The 14,850-nt window shown below is 34.6% G+C and overlaps 1 long non-coding RNA gene across 2 annotated transcripts in view; it reads left to right on the top strand.

Annotated features, from left to right (window-relative positions):
* Positions 1–14,850, top strand: part of LOC307175208 — a 367,514-nt gene that overhangs the window by 349,488 nt on the left and 3,176 nt on the right. For both annotated transcript variants that reach the window (XR_013824265.1, XR_013824266.1), the window contains exons 5-6: positions 10,094–10,497; positions 13,608–13,718. This is a non-coding gene — a long non-coding RNA (uncharacterized lncRNA). The remainder of the gene's footprint in view (positions 1–10,093; positions 10,498–13,607; positions 13,719–14,850) is intronic.

The following is a 14,850-nucleotide window of genomic DNA, read 5'->3' as shown; positions in this document are numbered from 1 at the left end:
ATCTATTTCCATTGCTAGAATATCAATTCAAAACCCTTATTACGATGGGTCAGACCATCCTCAACATGAAGACTGTCATGTTCCTATGGTCATCATTATTGACAATAATCTAATTTCTTGAAAGTTAGCCAGACTTATAGGATTCACCTCATATATTAGACCAAATATATATGTGCAGGTGTTAGTGAAAATATCAAGAGTAAGGTCAATGGTGATTAAATTTTAACTCTTGGTGGTTTGAATATGGGTTTCAGTAGGAACTCTGACTTGATTTTTTTCTCTCACACACTTTTATAATATATCTTTAATTATATAAGAGAATTGAATTAAAAGAGAAGTCTCTCTTCTCTGTAGTTCATATAAAGCTTGCCTTCTTTCATTACTTTATCTTCTGATCTTTGTTACAGAGCACAGTATAATATACAATGGAAACCACACTTCTTTCCCATCCAAAATGGCAAGAAGAAAAAAAAAAGCAGCACATTCTTTTTAGGGCATGGTTTATCTATAGATGTGGCTTCCTGTCTGTACTTTGTGGAACTGTTACTGAAGCCTTCGGCATTTATGTGATCACACAAGGACATGCCATTTTTCAGTTTAATACATATGCAACCGTATTTTAGACTGTATTGATACAATGGAAACCTACACAGTTCATATCACCAATTCAGTCTCTCACTTCTATGTTCCTTTCTCAAGAAACAAGAATATTAACCCAAAGTTGTTGATAAACTATAGTTTCTACTTTACTGTTTACAAAAGTTCATCTTAAATCATTAGACAAAAATAGAAAAAATAGCAATGTAATGAGTTATATAGTATATACCACATTCTGGGCACTGGTCTATATGGGGTAGTGGTGAGATTTGGTAATCACAGTTCACTTAATAAAGAAACTGAGAGGCTAAGTAATTCACTAAATGTCACACAACTACAGGGGTAAGTCAGGATGTAAACCCAGGCACTCATGCTCAAATTCTAGAACAGCCACTGCTTAGGCTGCAATGAGCAACTTCAGCAAGTATCAGCATTTCAAAGGCTGACTCCTTTTCACCTTCACAGAAGGATAACTCTGAAGCAGGCCTTCTAAGAATGAAGCAAACATTAAGAAAATAAATGAATATGTTGACTTTTATTTACTTTTGAGGGAAAAGAAGTGATCAGGAGAGTTTTGTAACATTATGACTTTTAAAATACATTTTACTTCTCTTTATAAATACCTCACAATCAGAAAATTCATTTAAAAATAATCCCAAGATGTATGGTTGTAAGAATTTTCATAAGAACCTAATTACTGTGGGTTTACTTCTCTGTAGTTTCTGATATAATCAATAGAATGACTCCTTTATAAAGATGAAAACGAATACAAGTCAAACTAATTCAAATCTGTTTGCATTTTTAGCAGAATACTTGATGTGCTTTTAATTTAGTCTTCACCTCAGATTAAATATCAAGAATTTGTATTGATCATCATTAATTCAGTGTGTCAAGTTAGAATTCTACAAAAGTTTTCATGCCTTTTCTAGTTTCAAATCTAAAGAGGAGGAAAAAGTATGCAATTGGCCAATGTAAGCTTCATTTCTAGTATCATTTCCAACTGTTTCTATTGGAATTAGGCAAAGAAACAAGTTGACAAAGTAAAAATAGCTACAAAAAATGATTCTGGAGAAATTAAATTTTTCAGGTCAGGCTTACAAAGAAGAAAAAAGCAGCATTAACAGGTAAGAAATTCAATGAAAATGGAAGTCACGCGCTTAGCAATAGACATGATGACAGAAGAAGACCTTGCTGTGTAACCACTGCAAGCCTTGGGATCTCTACTGTTTAAGTTTTTTAAGCTTGCTTTGGTCAGAGAAAAAAAGAAACAAAAACATTCATAAGTTCAAGCCCAGAGGACTCAGAAACAAACACAGTCTCATTCATGTAACTCTGATTGAACAAAATAAAATATATTTCATGTCAAAAGCATTTGCATTACTTTTGATTCATGATAAATACCATCAAACTAGTTCTCCCTGAATGACTTCATGCTCAAGGCATTAAAAATTCAGGACATACAAGTAAACTTCTCTAAATACTTTTTCCCAAACCTGTCACAATAATTCATAGGAAATTAAATAAACTTCCTATTCAATATTTTTTAAAAATTATTTGATTTTCTATTCCTTATGCAGCACCAGCTAAACCATGTTCTGTTATCCTGCATGCAGACATACATCAGAAAAAAAGCTAAATGTTTTTATTAATATAATTATCTTCTTATCCTATAATTTAATACATACTGTGTTTTGCTTTTTGGAAAAAAAAAGCTTTGTTAGTACTTAATAAACTAAGGAAAATACTAAAGATCTGGGCATACAATGCTGCATTTAGTATGTTTATAATGATCATGGAATATTTTCATGGGAACCAGCCAAAGCATAATCTTTCCCCATATCTTAAACCCAGCATAAGATAATGTCAGGAAGAAATGCTAACTGGAATAACCAAAAGGAAGAACCAGTGCTTACAAAGGAGCATAGCTTCACTTCATGCCTGAAAAAATATATAGGCAGGTCTACTTGCAAGAATATTACTTAGGTTTGTCATCTGATTTTACTAAAGTCAAAGATGTGACACATCACTTCCAGTGGAATGAAACATTCTTCCGGTTTAATTAAATATCCTGTCCGTTGAATATATATCCATACTATACCATTATTTAATATATAAAGCCCTGGCTTTCACTATTGTACATAAATAACCATAAAGAAGATTGCATCAGTAATTAAATGTGCTATATAGTGACTCACTGTGGCTATATAAATAACTCTGCATTATGCACATAGTATATGTACATTTGCCACCTTAATAGCAACAAATGATGCAAAATAGATGTGGGAAATCAAAAACCAAATGATTCACCTTTTCTTGATACAATATTGAGTGTCAATAATTCACACAGATGATACATTAAAAACTTTGTGATTTTTTTCCCAAAGGAATATTAGGAGAGTCTAATGTTCGTACACAAAATGCAGATGACAACCACCATTCCAATTACAAGCTCTGAACACAGAGAAGAGTGGTTTTCTTATTACCTGAAAGCCATTGGTCATTTGCACATTTCCACAGGGATGCCAGGAACAGAGAACTGTCTGGATACTGATGATCTTTTTATTTCTACTTTGTGACCTAGCCTCACTAAAGTTAATACATCCTATTTCTTACTACATTTGAAGAAGAACAAAAAAAAAAAAGAGGAGAGGGAGAGAGATCATTGGAAGAGTAAAAGAAAGAACCAGGAACATGAAATAACATGAAATTAAGCTAAGGAAATTATGTTTCCAGAAGAATGGTGTTGTCTAGTCTGGAAGACAAATTGCCCCCAACTTAATTGCTTAGAGTAACAGCCATGTATTTCTTCACGATTCTGTGGGTTGGCACTTGTTGCGGCACTCAGTTGGGAAGGACTGTTACTGCTCACTCATGTATGTAGTCCTCAGTCAGGACGGTTAAGACGACTGGGCCTCTGTCTTCTTTGTGCTCTCTCATCCTCCAGGAGGCTAGCCTGGGCTGTTTGTTCTGTTGTGTTTTGTTTTTTAATGTTGAAAGAGCAGAGAGTAATCTCCCTTCAGCAGGTCTTTTTCCAGTATCTGATGGCTCCCTTGACCAAGCACTGAGGGAATGTAAGAAGAAAATCACACACACCTGAGGGTGGAGGGAGGCATGAGTCATTTCATGAAATTATTACAACCATCTACCCCAGATGACAGAGTCCACCTTATCACAGGCCGAAAGAAACGGTTAACAAAGATGAAGGTTGAAAAGGGGGTTGTTGGATTTGATACTTAGACACAAGTTTTAGGAGTAACGGGAGAGTGTGGCAAACCGAGATTGAAAAATTAAAGAGAGAGAGGTTGGGAGGGGAATATGCTCTCCTTTTGTAGTAATTTATTGGCAAAAGAAAGAAGAGAAGCAGGGCAATGCCAGAAGAGGCAGCAACAGTAAGGAGAATTTGTCAGCTTCTTTTTGTTCGTTTATTTTAGGCAGAATTGATTTCAGCAGTTTTTTTCCCCCCTTGAGGAGAGTAAGTAGAAAGGAAAGTTTTAAATTTTTGCAAGACAAAGGCACAGCTACTCCCTAGGCAAAGATTGATAGATGAAAAAGAGAAGGCCAGCTCTGGTCTTCTTGAGCCCTGAACTGAGGTGTAATGAACCAGAAAGTTTACACTTACGTGTTAATGATTAAACATGGTAATAATGTAAAAAGGTGTTTATTTGCACAGCAATATAACTGGCACTCAGATAAACTTCCTTGGAAATCTCCCTTGCCTTACATCATCTTTTGTAGCTGCGGAGCTCTCAGAAGCTCTGGGAGATTTGCCTGATTTGCCACCTGCCGTAATTGGATTATCAAGAGCAATGAGAGCAGTTTTCCCAAATGATTTTCAATTTATTGTCTTTGTGATTGAGAGGAAAGAGAACATTTCCCATAACCCTGGAATTTAATCCTTGGGAACTTAAACAAAAGTATCTTTGACTCAAAAAAAAAAAAAAAAGGCATGTAGGTAGTATTTATGGAATTGTAGTTGAATGGTCTAAAACGTCAAGTGCCGCATTATAAATAAATGCCTGGAGTTTCCCACTATCATATTTGTTTGCCTCACCAAACACTATTGACACTATTGCTAATAAACTACATGGCAATCACTTGGCAGTGAGCAGGAGAAAACAAATAAAATCTAGTTCTTCTGTTGATTAGAACGTTAAAAACAGGCTGTTGGCAGATTACTCTCCTAACACAGTATTTATATAGACTGTTTCCCACATTTCCTTGTAGTTGTTGATATGAATAGCTTTAAGGGAAAAAGATCTAACTCTGAGCAAAAGGATTTTGTAAAGCCAGTAAAATAATGTAGTCACTTATTTTGTTTTGAAATGGGAGTGGGTAAGAATAAAGAAAGTCACCTTTTCACTATTAATTCAGGAAATCTCTCCACTACCACTCTTGTTTGTTTCCAAAACTGGAAAAGCAGAAGGAAAGACCTAGTGTACTGTTGCAGAAATGGAAAAATCTCATAAAAATAAAAAAGCAGGAAGTAGCAAGGTAGAGCTATAAAAACCCAACCCACCTGGGGGAGAGAAAGCATTTTCTCACAGATATTTAAGACAATCTGAGAACTTCCCTTTGCATATAAAAAAAAATGTAAAGTGTGAGATTAGGCAGCAATGTTTTTCAGACTCCTGTACACACAAGAATTATCTGTGGGTCATGTTTTTTAAAAATAATGACTCCTCGTCCCTTCATTCCCCTTCCCAAAGGCTCTAGATATTTTTTGAAGCATCTTGAGTAATTACAATGAAAGTGTTTGTAAGGCAAAACTTTGAGAAATATGGATTAAAAGTGAGAGTGTCTTCTACATGTGTGTAAGCTTCTATTCTATTCTCTCCAAGCCTGCAGCCTATACATTTCCAGGTCCTGATGACTTCACTTGGATCATCTACCTCACCTCTTCCCACAACTAGGTTTGCAAGGTCCCAGTTCACACTCTTGGATAATGCTAAACCAATTTAGATGGTGCAGATACATCGTGTTTTGAAATGGTTTTGGCTTTTAGTATTGTCTTTCCTTATTTTTCTACTGTGCTCATTTGCCATTTGAAGAAGAAGGGCAAACAGAGAGACAGATGTCCCATGCCACTCTTAGCCACTAGATATGTAAAAGGGAGAGAGAAGACAGAGTTGGTTTCTAACTGAAGGATGAGAAGTTGGTCATAGGCAGTGAAGGGAAAGGGCACGTGAGGTATAGGGAACCAGATAAGGAAAAGCACCAAAGAGTGATAGAATGTAAAGTTTCAGAGACCTAATGTAACGATATGTAAGACACCATGCTGGAGAGCTACAGGTGCTTTCAGTGCTAGATAGAAGAATGACACTGTCAAGAGACGCATTAAATGAATCAGTATCTAATTACGTTTAGAAGAGATGTTTACTAAATAATAATATCAAAGAACATAAGCACTTTTTGTAAACACGTGAGTATAAAAGTTTATCTTTTATTCCTTCTTTTTATATCTAGGTCTTCAAGCACAAAAATATTCTCTTAATTCACTAAACGTTAATCTCTTTAAATAGTATGTGCAGGAATTCAAAACATCTGACCAAAGCCACATATGAAATTCCTTCACGGCAGACTGCCATCAAGAAGGGTGTGAAATCATAGTGTATGTTTACTGTCAGCATAGGTTTAGAACTTTTTTCATTTGAGAGCTTAATAATTGGGCAGGGTTTTGATAGTCCCCAACCTGAGAGCTAATCAAGTATACATTCCCCAAATCAGTTAGCTTCTCCATTGTCTTTGTGATAGGAAAATACAATTCAAGAATAAAGAATAGAAATGAATCTTTTGTTAATATCTGTTCCAATGAATTGGTTAAACTGGTTTAGTTCTAATTAAGAGATGTATGAGTTAAAGAGAGATTTTCCCAACTTAAAAAAAAAAAAGTTTATTGAAATGTTACAAGAACTTGGACTAATTGCCCTTTAGAGAAATTTAGAACTATCTGGTTTATCTCTAACATTTGAATAGTAAACTTCAAGCAAATATGTATATATATATATATATATACATATATATATATATATGTATATATACCTAGATGTACATGTATGTGTGTGTGTTTGTGTGTGTGTGAGTGAGTGTATGGGTTAGTATACATATACATATTTCCTAGCTCTTTCTACTGAAAAAATCTAGGAGCAGTGACACCCCAATAGCAATTAGCACACATAGAGTCCAGGATATTGGTTTCTAAATAACATTATATAAAAGGAACCAGGGACACTTGGACAAATGATTGATTCTAAAACTAGGGCGGAGAAAGTATCTGGCGTCTCTTGTGGCTCCAGAAAGTTTTTTTTAAAGGGGAATTAAAAAAAAAAGATGAAGGTATGTATAAAAGGCACAGAACCGAACCTGAAATAGCTCCAATGGCCAAAGATGGAACAAATTGAGCCATGAAATAAAAAATAATACAATCTCTAGAATAAAGTAAATATCTATGAATCTATAGTGATATAAATAAGTGATAGAGTAAATAAATGAGGGAGAAGGGACAGGTCTTCCTCACATAAAAATTACAAAAATTAAATGTGAAAGGAATAACATTTTTAAAAAAATCATTAAACCACCAGATTAATTTATTCAGACAAGATCGACAGATACTAAAATTAGTGAGCAAAAGTTTAAGGGGAAACATATTTGCATAGTCAATAGTATCTCCCCCAAGTATTTCTTATGTACTTAAAAATACAAGGTAGAAATGTATCTGTAAGTAGTTAAGAAAACACAGTAGCATTATTGGAGAGATCCGACCAGCAAACGCACTTTAACCAGATTCCATTTTAAACACGGTATCAAGTTTAACGTCAGCAATAGTAAGATCTGTTGACATCACATAACTCCTGTATGTAGCACTGACAGTGGAACACCATCACTTCTGTGATGTTCTGGGCAAAAATATATTAATATAACCTCAATTCTTTTTTGCCGCACCATGCATCATGCAGGATCTTAGTTCCCCAATCAGGGATCGAACCTGGGATCAAACCAGGGATCGCACCCCCTACAGTGGAAGCACAGAGTCTTAACCACTGGACCACCAGGGAAGTCCCTATAACCTCAAGTTAATCATGTGCAAATGCCAGACAAACCTAGATGGGAAGACATTCTGCAAAATAATTGATCTGTATTTTTCAAAAGTGTCAGGGACATAAAAGATAAGGGAGACTGAGGAATTGTCACAGATTGGAGGAAAGTAAGGAAATCTAACAACTAAATGTAATGTGCAATTCTGGGTAGGATTCTGGAACAACAAAAGCCATCAGTGGATAAGCAGGTGAAATCGAGATACAATCTATAGTTTAGTTAACTATGCTGTACAATGCTTACTTTGTTGGTTTTACTAACTTTATTACAGTCATTAAGACTTTACTGTTAGGGGAAGCTATGTAAGAGGCACACAGAAACACTCTACATTATTTTTGCAGCTTTTCTCTAAATCTAAAATTACTTAGAAATATAAAAACAATCTAATCCTGTACAGATACCCACAGGGATTTTGCAGAGGCTAATATGATTTTGCCCTAGGAATACACAACCTAGTACCGGCCGTAATTCCCAGGGAAAACCACTCCTGCAGAAGTTGGAAACCACAGTTAACAATTGCAAATCTTGCAAGAAGCTCTCATGAAGGAGAGTTCATGGGATCAACCAGAAGGAGGATTAGGGCCTAAAAATTAGAGAAAATGGACGAATATGAAAAAGACCTTAAAGAATGTATGTTTCAAATGTTTAAAGAGGTTAACAAAAATAAACAACAGAACAGGATATTCTGAAAGTTTAAGCAGACTTTACAAAATCAAAAATTAATCTCCAAATGAAAAATAAAGAAAATGTAAAACTTATACAGACAGTCCTCAACTTACTATGGTTTAATTTACAATTTTTTTGACTTTACTGTGGTGTGAAAGCAACAGCATTTAGTAGAAAGCTGTACTTCAAATTATGAATTTTTATCTTTTCCCAGGAAGGTGGTATGCAGTGAGATAGTCAAGAGGGGAAACAACCAATACACTTATAATCATTCTGTTCCCATGCAACCATCCTGTATTTCACTTTCAGTACAGTGTTCTATAAATTACATGAGATAGTGAACAGTTTATTATAAAATAGGCTTTGTATTAGATGATTTTTGCCATATATATATATATATATATATACACACACACAGATAGATATCTGTATCTATCTGTGTGTGTATATATATATATGTATATCTGTGTGTATATATATACACACACACTATATAATCCAATATTTTAAACATAGTTGAAATAATCACAGTTTTAATTAATACAGCCTTATGTTTCACTAAATGTAGTTTTATATAATTTTGTGCAAATTTCTTCTCATTGGGGGGTGTGTGTGTGTATGTTATTTTATGTCAAAAGTGCTATTTCCAATGAGTAAATGAGTATGGTAATGATGGGCAACTTAAAAGGTTACATAAGTGAAATTTGTCATTCATTTGGTTAAAAAAAAAACTCTACCTCACTTAAGACATTAAGTAATTCCTGGTAGATTAAAGATCCAATATAGGAAAATCTATTTAAAATCAGAATGGGTAAACATGAAGAAAAAATTCACAAATTTGACAGCATAAAATTAAAGCATTTGGTTTAGCAAATTAAATTAATGGAGGAAGGAGAAACATGAAACAAATGATGAACATCCAGATAGCTAGTATTCCTACTATCCCTAATATTTTTAAAGTTTCTTCTCAGGCATTGATTCACTTATTCAACAAGTATTTATTGAGAATATACTTTGTGTCAAATGCTGATAAAGATTCTGGAAATGCATCTGTGAATAAGGTAGACATCTACCATTATAAAATCTAGATTTTAGTGGAATAAACTATTTTTACTCTAAAAAAGAGTAAAGCAACAAATAAACAAAATGATTGCAGACTGAATAAGCATTGTGAAATAAGCAATAAGTGCCTGAGATGAAAATTAGAGGAAGACATAAGATTTTTACTGAGTTTGAGCTCATACTGTTTGCCACATGACAAGCCAATAAATCAAGGTAAGGTTTTGGGGCAAGGAGTAGTGACTTTATTCAGGAAGCCAGCAGACAGAGAAGAAGGTGGACTAGTGTCCCAAAGAACCATCTTACCCAAGTTAGAATTCAGACTTCTTTTATACTAAAAGGGAAGGGGATGTGCCTGGTTGTTGTAAACTTTTTGGTGCCAGAATCCTTTCTTCTTGCAGCTACCCATGTAAGTCTGGACAGGGTGTTCTTGTAAATCTCCAACAAGACAAAGGTTATTCTCTGTTCTGCAACTTTTTATCTCTATATGAATGTATAATGTTATACCTTTAAAGATCAGAGCCTTGGGAATGGGCTATCATGTATATTTCAGGCTACTGACAACATGCTTTTACAGAGGTGCAGAGCCAGCATGACTAAGCATAGGCAGCAGAGCATAAGGCTTAGAGCTAAAAGAATCGATCCAATATGGAGTCAGGTTTGTTCTTCTCTGTTACAGGATGGTCCAAGAAGGCATCGCAGAAGCAGGGACAATTTATCTGGGAACAGAAGAATAGTATGAGCCAGTCAGCTGACAAATGGAGAAAAGAATGCTCAAGCCAACTGGTACAACATGTGCAAAGTGTCTGAGGCAGTCAAACTTTATTGTCTTTGCTATTACTTTAAGAATTCAAAGAAATAGAGTTAGAAAAAAAATGGCTGAAGTATATGGAGGCAAAGGTCACATCATACATGCAGTTATCATGTAGAATATGGTTAAAATGTTCCGATTTTACTCCAAGTGCCTTGGGGAACTATTTAAAAATTTTAGGCAAGGCAGTGATTCTATGTCATTTTTCTTCATCTTTGTTCCTGTGAGGAAATTGAATTGATGGTGTGAAAGACTGGGAGCAGGGAAATCAGGTAAGAGATTGCCAGGGATGTGTGATGTAGGCAAAAGTGTTGTCAATGGAGATGGGGGTCAATGCCAAATTCAGGGTATATCTTGAAGATTTAATTTGCAAGAGTTTTGATAAATATGATGTATATTTAGGTACCTAGGTTATTGACTTCAATATAAATTTAGGTTTTAATTATAATTTTAAATTAAGCAAAAGATATTACTAGGCAAATCACATAATAGGATATATAAATATTTAATAAACCTATGACTAGATCCTCTACCTTACTAGTATTAAAATTTGATAATTAAAGATAAAAATAAACACAAACATCAAAAGATTGATAATATCCAGTGTTGGCATGGATGTAAGGAAATGAATGCTGGGCTGAAGCCTATGCACAATTTGTGTTTTCTTTCCCTCCACACAGATATAACTTGCTCCAACAAACTGACTATCCATAATATAGAGCAGAGACTCAAGCAACTGCAATAAATACATAGTTGAACAAAAAATAAACCTTTATTGTTAATTTTTTTCAAAAAACCCTGAAATTTGGGAATGATTTATTACCTATTACTGAAGCATAACCCAGCCTACCATAGCTGGTAAAAACTCTTTTTGTGCTTAAAACATGTCCATGATATATTGTACGGAAAGCAAGTTGTAGAATAACATGTATATTAGAATCCCACTTCTTAAAAAATTAGAAAAAACTATATATGTTATATGAGACAGGAAAAATATCACAAGGCAACTGGTAACTTCTGGAAAGCAGGAAATTATAAGTATTAATGTTTTCTTATACACATTGTAGTTTTTTGGGTTTTTTTTTTTTTTTTTTTTTTTGCGGTACACAGGCCTCTCACTGTTGTGGCCTCTCCCGTCATGGAACACAGGCTCTGGACGCGCAGGCTCAGCGGCCATGGCTCACAGGCCTAGCCACCCCGCGGCATGTGGGATCCTCCTGGACCGGGGCACGAACCGGTGCCCCCTGCATCGGCAGGCGGACTCTGAACCACTGCGCCACCAGGGAAGCCCTGTATTTTTATTTAAAACAAGAAGCAGTTGTTTCTAAACTTAAAAAAGAAAAAGTTATCCTGATCAACCAGACCACAAAAACTATACTATAATTCTATATTTATTGAAAAGTATTGGTTATGCATGAGAATAAAATGATCAATTAAAGTGAATAGCAAGTCCAAAACCAGACCAAATACAACTGAATAAAGAGGAGTTTATCATTTCAAGACTGTGCAGAAATAAATATCTATTCAATGAATTCAATTGATACATTGGTTACACATTTGAAAAGGATTAAGTGAAATCCATACCTCCTCTTTTTAGCAAAATTAATTCCAGATTCATTACAGTTATGAATGTAATAAAATAAATCACATAGATAAATGGTCTTTGTCTCATGGGTTGGGATGGGCCTCTAACTGTGCTGCCAAGGCCAGAAAGAGTTACGAGTAAATTGGTAGATTTGTCTACATAATCATCAGTCAACCAATTACAAAATAGGGGAAATATTTGCAAACACATGTAACAATGCCCAGTCAAAAATATATAAACCTATCCAGAAACATAGCAATTACATCCCTAGGTAAAATTCAGCAGAGATTGCAGAAGAGGTGTTTTTTTTTTTGCACTGCTAAGTCATTAGGGACAATCTGGGTGCCCATTCTTGGAAGACTGGACTCATAAAATGTGATTAATGAACAGCACAGAATATCTTGCAGAAATCAGAATTAATCAACTAGATATACACCCAGCAATACGGATTCTTCTATTTAAAAAAAACATGGTGATGAATGAGTTAATTATAAAATAGGATGAGATGTATAGCGTATAAAATTTATGTAAACTAACTTCATAAGTGCACAAAAAGGACAACATACATTCAGAAGCACATGCAAACCAAAAAAATGTACATTAGATACTTTGGAATGGATATCTGTGTGGGAGGAGCTGAGAAATAAAACAAAGGAAATGGAATATATAAAAAAAACATAAAACAAAAGCAAAGGAACAAAACAGAATTAGGCTTTGCAGAGACCAATGATAATGTGCCATACCGTCGATGAGTGTAGTTATCTCAGTGCACTCAAAGTTCAAAACATATATCATCAGTATTTTAAAAATAGGCTAAGGCATGAACAAGTAAATGAGCAGCTAAGAGATACAAATAGGTAGTATGTATATGAAAAAGACTTCACTTTTACTATCAATTAAGTACTTACAGATTAATATAAAAATTGCTATGTGTTTATTTATTGACTAGTCCATTGAGAAATGTGATACCAAGTAGGAAGTATCATTCATAACCATCGCTAATGGCACTAGACAGTGGTAGAGAAACTTTCTGGACCATTCAGACAAGGCTCAAACAATACTTGAACAAAAATGTATATTATAACAGTCTTTATAAAAGCTAACAGCTGGGAAGAAATATCCAACCCTTAAGGGTTAAATCACATAAATGCTTCATCAAACAATGGAATACTTAGAATTGATGAGTTAGAGGCATTTTTCTCTGTCTCCATATTTTTAAATCTTTCTACAATAGACATGCATTATTTTCTGCAAAACATGTAAGAAACAAATAATAAAAATAAGATGAAATAAATTTGGAGGGGTTTCAGAAATTAAACTCCTGTAGAAGAAAAGCTCTACTGTTTATATTCTGTTCTGTGACAAATAACATTAGAATTTTAATGTATTTTACTTTGCTTCTTTTCACATAGATAACCTGAAGTGGTCTTTATTAACTTGTAACTTCATACATTCCCTTCCCACAATTAAGAAATGTTTGTGATTGTTATTAAAAATCTACATGGACATTTACAATATAGTTAAGAGGGAAAACATACTTAGATTTTTCTGCAATAAAAAGGCTTTTAAAAAATATATGTGCTAAACCAGGAGAAAAAGTTTCTTGAATAGGAAATGGCATAAAAAGGTGTTTTTCCCTCATTAAATTAATTCATTATTACATTTTGATAAAATGTAAAATGAAATAATTGCAAATTTGATATATTTCATGTGATTTCTCGGTTCATGGGTAAATAGTAAAATTTATGGACAGCACTTTTTTAAAATTAAGACTTGATTTTCTAACGTGCCTTCCAGTTGGTGTGGAAGATGCCAGACTCCATGAAGACTGGATAATCCCACAGGCTTCTAGGAGGTCATAAACACTTTAATGTCGGTGGAAGGTGAGAAAACAGGAGGCTCAAAGAGGCAAGTTCAGAAACTTTCATTTATTTAACCTCATTCATTAACTATTTATTGAGTACTTCCTGTGTGTCAGTATTCTGGAAAAAAAAAAAGAAAGGATGGTTCTTTTAGAGCGGTTTGAGGTTCAGAGCACAGTTGACCGGAAGGTTCAGAGATTTCCCATTACTGCCCCATCCCACATATGCACAGCCTCCCCCATTATCAACATCTGCCTCCAGAGTGTACATTTGTTACAACTGGTGAACCTGCATTAGCACATCATAATCACCCAAAGTCCATAGTTTACATTACAGTTCATTCTTGATGCTGATCATTGTATGGGTTTGGGAAACTGTATTACGACATGTATCCATCATTATAGTACCATACAGAGTATTTTCACTGCCCTGAAAATCCTCTACGGTACACCTATTCATCCCTCCTCACCCATAACCCCTGGCAACCACGGATCTTTTTGTTGTTTCCATAGTTTTTCTTCTTCCAGAATGTCGTACAGTTGGAATTATACAGTGTGTAGGCCTTTTCAGATTAACTCCTTTACCTTAATAATATTCTTTTACGGTTCCTGCCTATCTTTTCATGGCTTGATAGCTCACTTCTTTTTAGTGTTAAATAATAGTCCATTGCCCATATATACCACTTATTTATCCATTCACCTACTGAAGGACATCTTGGTTGCTTCCAAGTTTTGGCAATTGTGAATAAAGCTGCTATAAATATCCATGTGCAGGGTTTTGTGTGGACATTCTTTTTTAACTCCTTTGGGTAAATACCGAGGAGTGCAATTATTTTTTTTTAACAGATATTTTCCAAGCTAATCAGATGTTTCAGGTATCCAATATTGAACCTTCACACTCTAATAACTTTTATTCCTTATGAAATGGAAAAATAGTTTTATTCTGATCTGAGTGCTGGAAGTTGCCTTGCTCATCTGTCTTTGCCATGAAGTTGTCACTTACAAGAAAAATTTGTCCTTCACATCATCTGACCACACAAACCTGTATTCCCCCTATGTAATTCTCCTTTCCTGTTGTCAGACTTATTTACTTTTTTAACAAGATGTTTGCACTCTTTCCATGTACATTCTCGTCCACAAAGATGCAAATGATTAAAGTACAAAAAGGTATGACCTTTT

Source organism: Stenella coeruleoalba (genome assembly GCF_951394435.1).
Source record: "Stenella coeruleoalba genome assembly, chromosome: 16".
Taxonomy (NCBI): Eukaryota; Metazoa; Chordata; class Mammalia; order Artiodactyla; family Delphinidae; genus Stenella; species Stenella coeruleoalba.
This window is presented reverse-complemented; position numbering and strand designations above follow the sequence as displayed.